The sequence below is a fragment of the Bos grunniens genome, chromosome 1 (genome assembly GCF_055505025.1).
Source record: "Bos grunniens cultivar Pamir isolate PY7600 chromosome 1, Bosgru_T2T1.0, whole genome shotgun sequence".
NCBI classification, from domain to species: Eukaryota; Metazoa; Chordata; class Mammalia; order Artiodactyla; family Bovidae; genus Bos; species Bos grunniens.
In genome coordinates this window covers 29,960,931-29,977,521 of record NC_141165.1, presented here as the reverse complement: position 1 = coordinate 29,977,521, position 16,591 = coordinate 29,960,931, and the positions used below count along the sequence as shown (strand labels likewise).

Below are 16,591 nucleotides of genomic sequence, written 5' to 3'. Positions count from 1 at the left end.
AGCAATAGTGTTTTAATTACAAATGCCAGGCTCATTATTTTCTCAAGAGCAAATGACGATTAGCCTAGTCCTACTGCAACTGTTAATGCTGCTGATGCTAAAATAAATAGGCAATATGGAATCAGGGCTCTGACATTTCCCTTCAGTTTATGATCTTCTGATTGATGCTATATGCAAAATGTACTTAGTCATTTTAAGTCACAGGCAAGCAGGAAAATGGCTCCCAAATAGCAAAAAAAAAAAAAGAAAAGAAAAGAAAAGGAGGGGGAAAAAAAGATGTTACAGGAAGAATATTTCATGGCAAGCCCACAGAACAAAATCACTGTGAGCTGAATCGTGTTCTAATACAATTGAACCAGAGAAAAGCTCCAAGCAAGATATTTAAGTTGGCCTCAAAACAACAACAACACAACAACAACAAATCTTTAGTCCACTAGAGGTTTGATTTTACAGACAGTGCTTTGGGATATTAGACAAACTGCTAGGATAAAGCAACTATTTACACAGATGGTTGTGCATTTCAACGTTCTGCACGTTGGAGCAAACCTCAGGGAGGTTTTGGGTTTAGCAGCATCTTCCTCCTAACACACCTACAAAGACATTTCTCACAGAGACTCAGTATGCACTTATTGTGGGGGTGGGCTCAGGTTTGGGTCCGTCTCTACCGATAGCTCAGAGGTTACCTATGGAGGGATCAGGCAGAACAAGAGCATAAGCATTTTCTGATTCTGAGAATTTCTGAGATACCTTTTGTTTCAGTGGCGCTGGTGAACTCGTGATAATGAAACTACACCTTTGCACACAAGCCTTGACCAGCATTCTGGAACACGTTACAAAGAAAAAACCTTAATTTTGAAAGTACTGAGCACAAAGGAGGAAAGAAAAAGCTCTTACTATGCAAGGTTTCTCTCTATGTACAGAATTATGGCTTAATTTTTAAGGCATGAAGACCGCATTTTAAAACGTCTAAAACCAGTTCAGACTCTCCAAGAGAGGAAAAGAACTGCACAATTTTCATGAAACATTTGGTTTTTCTTAAGACAATCTTTTGCATATCTGTTACTGCATTTTTAAATAAGATGTGGTTACTAAGGAAACAAGTTCTGGCCCAGTGTTAATTTGAAACCAAAATATATTTGAGAAGTTAAGCTCAAAGGAAAGAACCCATGAAATAATTTTGAAAAGTGCCAGAATTTGGTACTTACAGAACCACAGCTGTATGGTCTGCAATGAACCATTCTAGGGGCTCTTTTATTCAGTGAAGCTCTCTTTCTTCTAACAGAGTCATCTATATTTAATATTTCCCCCTTTAAAAATTATAATTCCTTGTCTCCCCAAATAACAGATATATAAATAATGAACTTATTCTTGTGTATCATTTAAAATTGATTTTGGAAGCATCTAAGTTTTTATTTTCATCTTTCATATAACACGTTTAAAGACCGCTTCTTAAAATTTAAATATTTTAAATGTTTCTTATTAAGCTTGTTTGCGCTGTTCGAAATTATCTCCAGAAACCCATTTATTTTTAGTTTCAAGCTAACATGGAGCTGAATCCACAGACTTTTCAAAAAATTCTTTTGTTGTCTGATGGCGCCACACCTATCATATATATGATTTTTTAAAAGGAATCATCTCACTTTTATAGCAGAATCATCTTAGAAGTTTATAAAAGTTATGTATTTATATAGAATCTAAATAGGAAAGGCCATCCAAGTGAATACCCCCACCTCACAATTACAACTGTCTTATTTAATTTTTGTTTTAAAAGTCATATTTTAATCTAATATTCTTGCTACATGGCTCAAAAAAAATCTATAAAACATGCAAATTTCAACCTACCTGTATTGTATCACTTAATGCAGTGCTAGCATGACAAGACACTCAGCCATTTTTATGTAAAGCGATGGAGACCCACTGATTTCTCCGTCTTCTTGCTCTCAAGTTTTAGATGCAATTGTCACACACACACAAAACCATACGCAGAACAGCTTGAATGTACTGTGATCACGAGAACTGAATTTATCAACAGGAAAACAGGTTTGAAAAAACAAGTTTCTCATCCAAGGTTTCTCTGAGGCTGCAACCAAGGAGGTAGTGTGTTGAATTTTTTTCCCTTCCTCCTCTGAGAGTTCAAAGCCCGGAGCTGACCACTGCAAAGGCCACTGTCACATTTGCTGAAAATCAAACCACTGATACCAGCACTGAAAATACGAATTCAAGAACCAAGTTGCTTGCACACCATGGAGTGCATCAGAGTTAAAAATAGATTCCACCTTGCCTTCTACCTGCATAATAAACATGTAAGTTTCAAGTGTTTAATTTGATATTCACATTAATTAACAATACAACATACATTATTTAAAAGACAGCAAATGCAAGAAGAAAGGGGAGACACCATCTGGTAGCAGAGTTTAGTTGTTGTTTTTGTTTTTAGGGTTGTTTTTTTTTTTGGCTTTGTTAAAAAAAAAAAAAAAGGTAAAAATCTATTTTGAATGTGATGAAAAGCAAACATCCAGAAGCAAATGAATCGGAACTGAAAGGTGATGCTGAAATAGCTAAGGCTGTAATGAGGCAAAAACAAGTCTTCGCTACCAGATGATATGGCATCCCGAGCATTTACATACTCACATCTGAAATACTAGGCAACGTGTAATGAATTCTCTACACAGCATGCACACACAGCACAAGCACGGCTAATCCTGCCTGCCATCTTAGCTCACAGAAGCCAGATACGCACTGCATGCAGCACACGAGCTCTGGGGAAGGAGGAGGCAGGGGACAGCTCACCTTAAATGCGGTATCTGATTAATGTTGTAAGTGACATTGCATATCAGCCTCAGAGTCTTGGTTCAACTGAGTAGGAGGGAACAAAGAAAAATGTCATCAACTGGTGATGCAAGATGAGCCCAATCACTAAACACTGTTTAGCAAACTCCAAATTCTGCAACCAGGCAGTAGAAGGCATTTCATACAGTTCAGCAGAGCTGCTGCACAATGACTGGGTCCTTCTGCTTCTGAGAATCAAACGGTCCTTTTTGCTAAGGAAGAAAATAAGCTGGAACGAACACTGTCATATCTTCTTCTTGAAAGCTTTCAATACAGTATGTATCTGGCTCGGGATGCATTTTATAGACTGTTGATTTCATAGAATTGCTAGCAAACAACAACAACAAAAACAAACCTTTTAAAGCTATTGTAAAGTAAAGAGTCGTAGCATTTCTAGACTATTTTTCAGAATCCTAACTGGTGCCGGCAGGCTTGTAGAAGAATGCATGATCAGCTGTCTGTATCCGTGCTTTAACCTCTAACCACAAGTCGTGTAAATGTATTCAGCTAAATGTATCTGCAGTACAGAACAGCAGATAGCTCCTCATCAGAATGGTATGAAAATGTGAATGAATTTGCTTAAACTTAGAAGCAGAATAAAAGCAGTTACAGAAAGATAAATTAATGCTGAGTTCCTTTGGATGTCTAGCTGACCATCATGAACAATAAAAGCTGTCCTTAGGACACTGACCTAAATAATGTTAAGTCTTGCAACAGCATACTGTACTTGCTCAGTATCTGGGAAATGTAAAATGATTTTTCTCCTTTTCCCCCCTCCAAAAGCTAAATTGTCGAGTAACAAGCCATTCACAGGAATGCCAAGAGGCTTTGTGTGTATGTATCATGCAAACTGTAAGGGAAGAAATGGTGTTGAGCTGACATTCGATGTTTCTTTGTTTTACTTTGAGGCTTATCTTAGCTATGCTCCCACGATGACATTGACATCATGGAGGTCAGAGCTGACACTGGGGTGCTATCCGTTTTATGAGTGAAATGTTTTCCGAAAATTAAATCTCATCTACTCAAACACCGAATTTCATGTCTTCTTCAATATCCCCTCCCTAACCCCGCTGCTCAAGATTGATGGGCTTTACTTTGGCTGTATGTAATAAATCGGAATCACCTTCCGTAGAGGCTCTGATACATAATCGTAGGAATTAAATTTTTAAAGAAAAAAACCTTCAAGAATCCTTAGGCATTCCCTTTCAGTCTTTCATATCAACACACACACACAATTGAAGCTCAAATTGCAGTGAAATGTTTAACATGTGGAACAAAAAATGTGGAAAGAGCTGCTTATTCAGGATTTTGAAGAAATGCCTAATAAGCAAAGACTGTTTTGCTACAAAACCAGTGTCACCATGTTCCCAAAGAGAGGAAAACAGCATAGCCTGCTAGAAAAATTTCCTCCAGATCCTGCCGGCAGGTAAAAAATCAGAAAAGCATTTCATTTATCATGCTGTAAAAAACATGAAGTCTTTTATTTTTAAGGAAATAGACCAGATTCTTTTCAACTCTTTCTTCAGCTACAAAGAAACCATACCCACCCCCACCCTTAGATCCTGGATGTAAGCCAACATTTTCATAAAATGCTATGAGACTGATTTTGAGTATATAATACTATGTTTTTTCTTCCTCATATTTCTCCAAAAGTCTTTAATTGCCTATTACATCACTAAATATGCTAACGTTCATTAATTTCAACATGTGCAAAAATGAATCCATCTTTTCTGGGGTTGCCTCTATTTTCTGTAAGGACTGACTGCAAATAATCAGATCAGCAAAACATTCCAGTCCCCTAGAATTTTTTTAAAGGAGAAAATGTATTTGAACATCTTAACCTAGGTACTAGGTTTCACTATCAGATCCTTTGTTTCTAACTCTCGTTCTGTCTCCTTCCACAGCACCCAAGCGATTTTTAGCTCAATGTATGGAAAGTGCCCAACCTACCTCTAACCTGTACTCTGAGTTGGGCTGGACAGATGGTCGGTCATACCTGAACCACACTGAGTCCTCTTCTCTTTGGAGCACATTTCTCTCCCACAACTATTCCAGAAATAAACGTGGCTTTAACGGAAATAGTAGCTTCTGGTCTAATACCAATGGTGGAGCCATCTTCCCCACCCCCACAGCATTGCTCTATGAGCTCTGGTTAGCACTGACAGCGACAGAAAATTAGAATGGAGTGTCCTTAGGCTAATTCCTTCTTTACTATGGCAGTTGAGAATTAGAGAGACTATAGCGCTCAGTTACAAGGTACCAGTTTAATGTATGGTCATCTATAAAGCAGAGTCCTGGGAGTGGGGTTGGAGGAGGTTGAACTGAAAACCTAGGCATGTGATGCTCTTGGTGTCTGTCCAGATATTCCTCAGCAATAACTCAGACATTCACATTAAAATACTCACAAATTATCATGGAAGCTAAATACACACAATATGGAATCTACTCTGGACACACAAAATGAAGTCGCTGCCTCCTCTGCCTAAGACAATAAATGACAGTGACAAGGACAGTAATCCACACCAGGTCCCACAAGAGGAGTGCACAGTGTCACATCCACTTTGTAGGGGCAGGGTGGTGAAGATGGGCAGGTCCCTGACTGCTGCTCGGAAGCCAGGTGCCAGGGCAGGCGGTTTCCAAACCTCCCTGTGGGGTTCTCTGTCTACTCTTTTGTCAAAACGAGTCTAAACCATGTATTGGTTTATTTTGTGAAGTTCCAAAACATTCAACGAACAAATGTGGCTCGTTTACCAAACCTGCTTGTATTAAACAAATTTGAACTGTAGTTGAGAGCACCTAGATGGATGAGCTTGTTTAGACAGACGTTCTCAACCAGTAAATCCTGTTTTGCACTTAAAAAAAAAAAAAATATGCTCATGCCCAAATTACTTAAGCTTTGTCGTGATTACAAGTGGCAAGGGTATGCACTCACTTATGATTTTTAAAAATTGCCTGCTTGTCAACCTCCTCGGGGCATAGGCACAAATGTTCGTTTATCAGACAAATGCCTTTTCCATGATGAAAATTTTAACCTGTTTTTGCCACTTTGATGAGTCAAGCACAAGGAACCCAAAATAATCTGGCAGCAGCAGGCTGGAGAAGGACAGAGCTAACAGTAAGGGGTGCCTCTTTCACTTTGATTAATGCCCTTACTTGCTTACAGTCTCCTTCTACAGTCTGAGTTCATTTTATTTTCAGTCCTGTGGGTTCAAGTCAAATTGCATGACTTATGCAAAGTACATAATTCAAGTATGAACAAAGCTTGACTCTCTGTTTAAAAAAAACAAAACATAAAGTCAAGGCACTGAGTCCCAGAGGAATCCTTCGTTTATAAACATTTGGATTGGTTTGCACATTTCTTCGCTCCATTCACTGCATTAAAAACTACAGCTGGTTTCCGTTTATACCTAATATAGATATTCAGCATTTGTGGGTAAATTTGTTACCAGGTTCAGCTATTCTAATCTCAATTTTTAAAAATAAAATGTTTACCAGATGTAACATTTCTGCTTAAGTTCTTAGAATTTAAACGTTTTTATGAGGTTGCTTTTTACATTTGTTTGTAGGATGTTCACAGAAGCAACATAGTGACAATTTACCAATGACTAAAAATGCCTTTGGATGCTATTTTAGCCTAAATTCTTAGGAAAGTCCAGTGCTACTTTAAACATCTACATTTTGCCTAAAGATGTAGGTGGGAACTTCTGCTTTCTAACTAAGTCTATAGTAGCTACCATTTATTGAAAACCTACAACGTACTCAATATTTTAGCTATCCCTGGTAGCTCAGCTGGTAAAGAATCCACCTACAATGCAGGAGACCCTGGTTCTATTCCTGGGTTGGGAAGATCCCTGGAGAAGGGATAGGCTACCCACTCCAGTATTCATGGATTTCCCTGGTGGCTCAGATGGTAAAGAATCCGCCCACGTTGCGGGAGACTTCGACTTGGGAAGACCCCCTGAGGAGGGCATGGCAACCCACTCCAGTATTCTTGCCTGGAGAATCCCCATGGACAGAGGAGCCTGGTGGGCTACAGTCCATGAGGTCACAAAGAGTCAGACATAACTGAGCAACTAAGCACAGCACATATTATTTAATTCTCACCCAATGCCATTTCCTTCTCCAGGGGATCTTCCCGACCCGGAGATTGAACCCAGGTCTCCCGCATTGTAGACAGACGCTTTACCATCTGAGCCAACAGGAATAATCCTGCAAGATGAATTATCATCACCTTTAGGTGAGGAACTAATTGAGATTACCAGTCACACACAGCAGAGTTAGGATTCAAACTAAGTCCAGTTGATTCCAAAGTCTGGGTCTTTCCACCAATCTAAGGAGGATAAAACCTGCTTCATCCACACTCTGCCCTGATGTGAGAATCTTCTTACTGCGCAGACTTGCGGTAGAGAAGACTTCCACTCCCTGGAGTCAGGATCATCCCTGTTGAGATGAAACAGTTTCAACTCTCCAGGCTCTGGGAACCGTGGGGACCAACGGCAGACAGTTTGGACCAGCAAGTGGAAAAGAATAAGAGAAGAGGAATTAACTGGACTGTGTTGGAAAGTTAAGGGTAGAAACCAGGATAACAATTTTGGTCAGAGATTTGTCATCATTTGGAAATGTTTTATCAGGCGAAATCAGTGGAAAAGCTTATGTATCCATCTGAACAAACTACTTCACCTAATGAAGTCCCGTCTTTCTGTGGTACAGATGAGGAAACCAAGGTTATGAGAGAGATGGTCATTGGCCCAAGATCACACACTTAATAAGTGAGTTTACTCATTTCCTATATTAAAATTTTTCTACAAGCCTGCATTTGTGGATAAATCTGTTATCTGGTTGTTAGATGGTCCTAATCTAAATTATCAAAGAAAAATCAGTATAACAATCAAGATGGACCTGGTTTCTACTCACAAATAGTATTTCTGTCCTAAACAGATAACGTAAGTCTGTATGATGAGTTCCTTCCCCAAATATATTTTATTTTTTAAAAGATTTTTTTTTTTGATGCAGACCATTGTTAAAGTCTTTATTGAATTTTTTACAATATTGCTCCCATTTTATGTTTTGGTTTTTTGGCTGTGTGGCATATGGGATCTTAACCCCTGGCCAGGGATTGAACCTACACCCTCTGCATCAGAAGGTGAAGTCCCAACCACTGGACCACCAGGGAGGTCTCCCTAACACATTTTTAAAACGAACTTTTGAATAGGAAATTTTGCTCAACCAAGTTTAGTGTTTCAAGTGCATCATTTTAACAATTACCTCTTTATGTGGACATCTGCTTTTACCCCCATTTAACATCCCCTCCAGCTCTGAAGGTTTGGGATTCTAAAAAATCCAGCCTAGCTTGCTTCCTAGGTTGGTTAGGCCAAGAGCTGCACTCTGAGCCTCCTGCTTTCAGGTTATATGGCCAGTTGACTGTCTCGCTCATTGGCAGTAATTCTAGATGGCAACCAGAGAGTTTGGAAACAGGGTTTTCTAATCAACTCTATGAGCTCTAGCCTGCTTGGGATAGAAATATAAGAGGAGGATTATCTCTCTCAACCCTCCTAAAGCAGTAGAACAAAGGGTTAGATAAATGGACGAGCATGATGAGTTTGAGCTCCCAGAAGCCTGCTCCAGTTCTTTTGCTGCTATTGTTCAGCCACTCAGTTGTCTTTGACTCTTTGCGATGCCATAGTCGGCAGCATGTTAGGCTTCCCTGTCCTTAAGCATCTCCCGGAGTTTGCTCAAGACATGAGCTTTCTCACTTTCATCCATCAGCATCTGTATAATATGTGGACAAGGAGCACAGATTTGATGGCAAGGAGCCCTGGGGACCAAACTGAGGTTACCCTCAAGGAAAGGGCTGCAGGGAGAAGGGAATGTGAACCATGGCGCTTTAGACTGAGACAAAGTGGTGACTGACTTTGTGTTTCCAGGGAGACTGTGGTAGACAACGTCCCCCTTCACCCTCATCCAGCTCAGACTCTCCTGTGGGAATACTGTCAGCAGGGCTCACCATCATTTTCAATATCGCAAACTCAGCTCTAGCAGGAGATTGCCCCTGCTTTCACTGTGCAGCGCATTGGAAACGTGGCACTAATAAGCATCTCGCCTGCCCACGAGGCCAAGAGCATTCCTGCATCCTCAGTCCCACATTGGCTTGCAGTCATCACTGTTTGCCACACCCAAGATGGAGAGCAAATGGAACAACAGGGTCTTCTAGATCCTGAACTGACCAAAGACATTCAGCAAGAAGGCCAAATTTCTTCTTTCTAGAGAGATTGGCAACTAGTTTGAAGAGGGAAGGTGGGGATGTAAATGATGGTAGAGAAGGAAGAAATCTTACAGATGGGGAAAATCTATCCTCACATGAGAGGATAATCCTCTCCTTATATCTCTGTGCATCCTGGGCAACAAATATTCCACGACAACCTGGGAACAAAGTCATTTGCTTTTTTTTCTCTCCGATAAATGACTTCGTGTTTCTGAAAGGTCATGACCATCAACCTCTTCTCACCAGAGCAGCTTAACAAACCTCAGTGAATCTTTACTTCCTTTGCACTAAAGATAAAAGCACAGTAGTTTTTGTTGTATTGAACTATCTGCCTTTACTCATGTCTCTGGCTGGCACCCTGTGAGACCTGTGTCTCTCCCATGGCAAACAGAGCATTGCCTAATGTGATGGAGGGACTTCTACGGGTAGGCTCTTAATTGACCAACACCAAATTAGGGGTCCTTTCTCTGCTCCACTCCCAGTGGAATCCTCAGCTTTATCTCCTGAAACCACTTCCTAAAATGAGAAAACTTGTTCCATGAGTTAAGGAAGGGATCTGGGGACTAAAAATACCTATGGAAGTCTTTCAAGTTCTTAATCACTTGTTTACCAAGGTGAGGGGCGGGGGGACAAGTTGTCTGGCGAGCGGACCACAGGCTATGTTTACATCTGTCCCTCCTAGAACAGGGAAAGGGGAGACAGAAATTAAGAGAGGCCTGATGACAACACCACAGCCTCCAAAATGTGCCTCAACATTTCCCCATGCTGTCAGTGGCAGAGCCCATTACACAGAATTACAGGATGGGCAAGGCACATGGGAAGGTGTCATCTGGACCTTTCTTGAAGGGAGGAGAAAATCAGAGTCACGGAGTGTGATATCTGAAGACCTCAGCAACCAGGATAAAAGCCAGATTCCTAAATTACGAGTATTCTGCTCTTTGCAGTTCAACACACTGGCTCAACTAATTAAAAAAAAAATCCACCTTTCACTTGAGCGGATGCCTCAAAAATGATTATAGAATAAGTGAGTTAACAAATAGATTCCAGTATAGAGGGTTTTAACTTCTTTCCCAATTCCTCCCAGAAGAAAATGTTTAGCTATTTAACTTTTTTAAAGCTCAACAGAACATAATTTGAAGCAAAAATAGTAAATATCAGCCAAAATTATCACCTGAGACCCAGTATCATTTGAGAAGTATCAAGAGAAGCAGACTTGATTGCTATATTAAGTCAATCAGATTAAGTTCAGCCAGCTGAAGTAGCCTTTATCCTATTTGGTTTGCAAAGAAAAAAAAAAAATCTCATGAGTTAGCATTAGCAGCTAAAAATAAGTTGCAGGTTTCATTTTCCGTTGTTCAGTACAGTTTTGAAACCAAAAGGTGCAAAACTAGGAGATTCACCAACGCCTACTGAAGATCAACAACTCAAATAGTCAGTCCCCTTTTGGGCACAGCGTCCTGATTACAACTCACAGCCAGGCCTGAGACACGTACACTTGGGCCCCTCTCCCCATGGTCTCTTGAGATGACTGCCCCTAATAAATAAGATGCGGCAGGAAATTAGGGGCTGAGGCCAGTCCTGGGGGGGGACAGTGGCTTGTGTGTGTTTCTTGTCATATCCGGATAGAATGCCACATAGACAGCAGCCCCATAGGCACAGCTTTGATCTTAGATGGCGCTGGGGACCCCTCCACAGAACAACTGAGTAAATAATGCTAGAATTTCGCTCGGATGAGGCCCTGAAGGTAATGAGCACAGCGGGGAGGCCTTGACCTAAATGCCCCAGGACCTTGTGCAATTCCCTACTTCGAACCCCGGCAGCTCACGATAAGTTTAATTTCAAAACTGTCTTCCCAGGGCCAAGTCTGGCAAAAAGGTGTTTGACAGAGGCGCAAATGCTTCAGAGGGAAGGCAGCCATCGCAGGCTGGGGCGTTCAGCTGTGGCACGGGGCCCGGAGAGAGCAGAGCTGGTGAGAGAAAGCCCTCTACTGAATGAGAGTGCTGGGGGGCGGGGGATGCGCAGAGAAGGGTTAATCTCCTTCCATTAGAGGAGGGGCCCTTTGGTGGAGGTGAAGAGAATAATCTGTATGAAGAGCAGGGAAGATAAAGAGCCATTCCAGAGAAGAAATTACTGTGCTGGGGCTGGAAGGATGATTCGTCCTAGAGTTTCACCGTGAGACCGTTTCTTAGATCTGAGTCTTCACCTCGCTTTGAAGTTACAGCCTCAGGGTGGGGGAAGGGGGGATCGTCACACGTAGCCCTGCAAGACTTGAGCTTCGATTGCATCTGAGATGGGCCAACTCTGACTGATTTCGAGATGCAGAGGGTGAGGCCGCCTTAGAAGCCGAACCATAAATTAGCAATAAACAATGGGAGTTGCTCACAACAGAGAAGCCAGTGGCTGCATCCCCCTTTCTTGGGGGTGAGGAGCAACCTCTCTCTTTAATTAAACTTAAACTTTTAAAAAGTTGTTTTTTTTTTTTTTTTCTAATTTTATTTTATTTTTAAACTTTACATAATTGTATTAGTTTTGCCAAATATCAAAATGAATCCGCCACAGGTATACATGTGTTCCCCATCCCGAACCCTCCTCCCTTCTCCCTCCCCATACCATCCCTCTGGGCCGTCCAGTGCACCAGCCCCAAGCATCCAGCATCGTGGGGGGAACTAGTTTACTATTCACAAGAAGTTGCAAAAACAGTACAGTAGCTGTATGATGTCACCTGTCTTCTCAGAATGACACTATCTTGTATCAATACTACTGTAATACAGTCTCTAAACCAAGAAGGTAATACTAATACCGGTACAACACTGTTAACTTAGGTACAGACTACTACTTCAGATTTTAGCAGTTTTTACATGCACTTGTGTGTGTGCGTGTGTGTCAAGAGTTCCATGAAATGTTATCACATGTGAAGACTGGAGTAGCTGTCAACACAATCCTGATACAAGACCAAACCATCACCACAAAGAAACCCCCTGTGCGACCCCACCGTAGTCACACCTTCCCCCAAGCCTAGCCCCTGGCACTGATCTGTTCTCAGCACTGTAATTTTGCCCCTTTGATAATGTGATATAAATGGAATCTTGCAGTCTGTAACCCTTTAGGACTGACTTTCTCTCACCCAGCAGAATGCCCTTATGAGCCATTCAAGTTGGATGGGTAGATGTGACTTTTTATTGCTGAATAGTATTCCATGATATGAATGTATCAGTTTGTTATCCATTCACCCACTGAAGGGCATTTGGCGGGTATCCAGTTTTAAGCTAGAACAAATAAAAAGGCTATGAATATTCATGTGACTGCTAAGTCGCTTCAGTGAAGTCCAATTCTTTGTGACCCCATGGCTCCTCTGTCAATGGAATTCTCCAGACAAAAATACTAGAGTGGGTTGCCATGCCTCCTCCTCCAGGGGACCTTCCTGACTCAGGGATCAAACCCAAGTCTCATGTCTCCTGAATTGGCAGGCAGGTTCTTGACCATTATTGCCACCTGGAAGCCCCATTTGTGAAGGTACTTAGGTTCATTTGTGTAAACCTAAGTTATCATTTCTCTTCTGTAAATATCCAAGAGTGGGAATATATGGTATATATATGCTAACCTTTATTAAAAACTATCAAACTCTTTCAGAGTGTTGTACCATTTATACTCCCACCAGCAATGTATGAGTGATCCATTTTCTCTATATCCTCACCAGCATTTGGTAACATCATTTTTTTTTTTTTTTTTAATTTTAGCCATCCTGATAGACTCATCGAGGCTCATTTTGATGGTCCCCAGTCAAGATGGCAGTCACTTGTGGGGCCTCCAAAGCTTGACTGGTGTGGCTTCAGGTTTCTCTCACTGTTCCAGCTTTCCAAATACTGTCTACATAGCAATGTGCTGTTTGGCATTTTGATGATGGAAAATGAGGCTCTTGATATAGGGTGAAGCCTCAGGTTTGTCCAGTTGCTCCTGACATCAGTAGTAGGACTTCACCATCTGGGAATGTTGGGTTTCTTTAAGGCAGTATTTCTTGGCCCAGCAGGCAGACTTGATACCGGTGACATTCACTCCCGTGGAGTACTATGAAGGCCATGATATAACAGCCATGAGGTGGGGACAGACTTTGCCTGGACTGGGGTCTTCCTGAAGCTTTAGCCAGAGACTGTGTAAGTGCTTTTTATTCCTAAAGTTAGTACCTTATTAGCACGGGGTGGTGGGATGGTGGTGGGACATGAAGTCAGCACAGACAGGTAAGGACGGGATCACCAGTGGCACCACTGGTGTCAGATGTCAGAGGCCCCACTGAACACTTCTTGCCCTTGGCCCCTCTACTCTGTTGACTGCTCAAGACTCTCCTGCAGCATGTGGACACCTTGTCTGGATGGCATGGACCTCTGACTTCTACCTCCTGGGAGTTAGATTTGAGGCAATGTGTCACCACCACAGGGAGCTTCGCAACCTAGGGATCCAGGTCCTGCCAGCAAGTAGAATTCCATCTGAGTAGCAGAAGGTGCCTCAGCCAAGGAAGGTGTTCAGATGACCAGGGAATCGGGCTTTGAAAAGGGCCAACCCCATGGGGATGACTCAAACAGCCCCAGCCATGTCTGGAAAGTCATCCTCCATCTGTTGTACCCCTGATTCAAGGGAGGCTGTGAACCTTCCCAGAACCCATACCCATCAAGACCCTGCTTCCACAGGTTTGGCCAGGAGGTCAAGAATCAGGAGGGTAGTGATCCTGCATCAGGATAGCCAAGAGATAATGGAGACCCTGCACAGAAGCAGGGAAGCTCGGTGATCTTAGGTAGATTCCCTCATGCTTCTGTATGGAAGACGGATGCTGTGAAGGTTCTCCTCTGGGTTCCTCTTGGTTCTGGCTCTTGTGCTTCACCTGATGCATTCACAGGAGATGCATGTGAACTTGGGCATGGAGGAATCTAGATGGTGTCTTACAGAACCTGATCATGAACTGGGGACTGTTGGGGGCTGAACAGTCTCTGGAAGCTGAACTTGAGGCTGAACCTGAAAGCCAAATGATGAGATGGTGGTCTGATGACTGAGAAGAGTTATGCAGATGGGATGGATAGTCACACTTCCTCTTAGAAGGTGGTGAGAATTTTAGAATTTGATTGTTGTTTATTCACTATGTTCTCTTATTTTCCAGGTTTCCATTCTTGGGGACCTTTTCTCTAACTCACTGCTCCATTTGGCCATGTGCTCTTACTTACCTCCCATCAGAAGGCAGCCAAGCACATAGCACCTTTCAGATACAATGAGGTAGGTGGAGACGGGGGCAGTACCTCGCCTGACCATGAATTTGGGTAATGAGACTCCATCCTTAAGGCTGAACCACGGCAGCGCCCCTCAGCTCTGGCTTTGGCTTTTCCACTCATGACTCCCGTGACCTAACATTTGCCCACAGTGTAAATCTTGCTCTGTCCCTGCTCTGTTCTCTTGGCTTCTGACTCTGGACCCCACCTCCTACTTGGCTCTTACGGCCTGGATCCACATGGCTGCCCTATGTCTTCCTCGGACTAAGTGTTATTATCTCGGTGCTCAGAGCACAGGGTAGTCTCTTACGGTGTCCCTCACAGGGTCTGGGCTGCCCACACGTATCCTGAGATATGCCCTGCCTATCAGAAGGCAGATACACATTCTCTGGTAGAACCAGGGGCTCACTTTAGGAGTCAGTCTTCTCACAGTGCCTTGTCTCTACTAATGTACCAGAGAAGAACAAATCTGACTCCATATTGGAGCTATTCTTCCAGCTCTAACCCTTGCACTCTGTTGCCTGTGCTTAGGCATGCTGGCTCAACACTTTGTGAAAAAGAATGCTGCCAGTAGTCCAAAATGTACATGATATCCCATTCTCAAGACTGTGACCTTTAAAAGTATAACACTTCTCCATTCATATAGAGATAAAAAGTTGCATAACAGAGCATAACATTTGTCTTGCTGGAGGTTTATAGGAACATTGTGACCAGATCTATGTAGAAGGCTGTAAGAACAAAGGATTCCAACATCTAGATGTTTGCAACAACCAGTCAAATCTGTTCCTGTTTTAGTATAAAAGAAGCCTGAACTCTAACTTGGGTAAGATGGTTGCTGGCTTTCTGCATAAAGTTGGTATTTTTTGACCCAACAACTTGTCTCTCAATTTATTGTCCTGTTGCACAGTAAGCAGTACAAGCTAGGACTTAGTGATGCTACTCAGAGGTTGGGTGGATCCAGGCCCTTTGTCACTCAAGTTCTAGTTCTTCCTCTGCCACTAGATCTCTGCGTAACAACCACAAGTGAGTGAATCAACTATTCTGTGGCTCAGTTATCTTATACTTACAGTAAAGTTTCCAGACTCCCTAGCTGATAAACTTTCAACTGTATTACATCACGATTAAGGAGAAATCTAAAATTCAGAAGCCAAAAAACACCTTTAAGTTAAATTCTAGTTTGGATGTACTAGCTTACAGTTCCTTGACTTTTTTCTGTCTAGTAAGTATTGCTGAAAAATGAGTGTTTATTAAATTGAACACAATATTATCAATAATCCTCAGGCCTTAATGTGCATAGGGACTGGGAGGGTATATTAAAATACATATTCCTAGACCCTGTCCTCAGAGCTTTCCATGCCACTGGGGCCTAGGAACATGCATTTTAACATGAGAAACTGAAGGGGACTTAGATTTTGAAATAGACATTGGTGACTTTTCAGGGGCTGACTTACGCATTAGGAACTTTAAAAATAGGCCATTTGACCTACTGATTCAATTCTAGGAATTTTCCCTTAGATGTCCACCAAGATTTATTTATAAGAATGTTTTTACGTTTATAACAGCAGAACACTAGAGGCAATAAAAATGTACATAAAAAAGAATGGATAAATTAAGACATATCCATGCAATGGAAACACAGCCATTAAAAATAAAAATTTCAAAAGATCATCTAGTGACTTGGAAAAATGTTTACAACATAATGTTAAGTGGGGTGAAATCATTTAGTGACTTGGAAAAATAGTTATAACATATATAAAATTTAAAAAGAGGCATATAAAATAGCATTTCAATAATGTTCAAAAGAAGAAAAGAATATATATGAAAAAACTGACAAGAAATACATCAACATGTTAATATTGAATTGTTGGTTGGCTGTTAGATTACTGCAGATTGTTGGTTTCTTCTTGATACTTTTCTTTATTTTCCAGATTTTGTATAGTGACTAGTTATGGCTCTTTTTATTTGAAAAACAATGCTAAATTTTTTTTTTTAAGTAAAGAAAAAGAATTTGACTCATGAGGAATGAAAAGAGAGGGAAGAGAGACCTCTTAGGAGCCTGGTCCAGCCATGGCCTTGCTGCTGTAAGAGGACTTGGAAGACAGACTGAGTCTGGTGCTGGGGTGAATTTTAAGCTACATTCTCTTTTGCAAAGTACCTTGGTATAGTCAATGCCCAGGAATTTGGGTCAACGAGAAAATCCTTTTCACTAGATACTAATTTCTTGCTACACTCGAAGATAACAGACTAT

At 41.6% G+C, this 16,591-nt stretch overlaps 1 protein-coding gene and 2 long non-coding RNA genes across 17 annotated transcripts in view; 2 read left to right on the top strand and 1 right to left on the bottom strand.

Annotated features, from left to right (window-relative positions):
- ZBTB38 (zinc finger and BTB domain containing 38) overlaps positions 1-16,591 on the bottom strand; it is a 139,210-nt gene that overhangs the window by 56,416 nt on the left and 66,203 nt on the right. For 4 of the 14 annotated variants that reach the window (XM_086371571.1, XM_086372027.1, XM_086372132.1 and 1 more), the window contains one exon: positions 2,791-2,856. The exons of 6 other annotated variants lie outside the window; for them this stretch is intronic. The gene's annotated coding sequence lies outside the window, so the exon portion shown is untranslated. Of the gene's footprint in view, positions 1-1,842; positions 2,289-2,790; positions 2,857-7,088; positions 7,270-16,591 lie in introns of all 14 variants that reach the window. 4 more of the 14 variants (XM_086371841.1, XM_086372283.1, XM_086371498.1 and 1 more) reach the window with 2 other exon arrangements.
- Positions 2,957-7,644, top strand: LOC147379213 (uncharacterized). Of its 2 annotated transcripts, XR_015153955.1 has the most exons (3): positions 2,963-3,104; positions 6,956-7,066; positions 7,225-7,644. It is a non-coding gene; the product is annotated as an uncharacterized LOC147379213 (long non-coding RNA). The 2 variants fall into 2 exon arrangements; XR_015153964.1 differs by lacking the exon at positions 6,956-7,066 and having other exon boundaries at positions 2,957-3,104.
- On the top strand, positions 13,114-15,215 carry LOC147379212 (uncharacterized). The gene is made up of 3 exons (XR_015153991.1): positions 13,114-13,242; positions 14,238-14,350; positions 15,035-15,215. It is a non-coding gene; the product is annotated as an uncharacterized LOC147379212 (long non-coding RNA).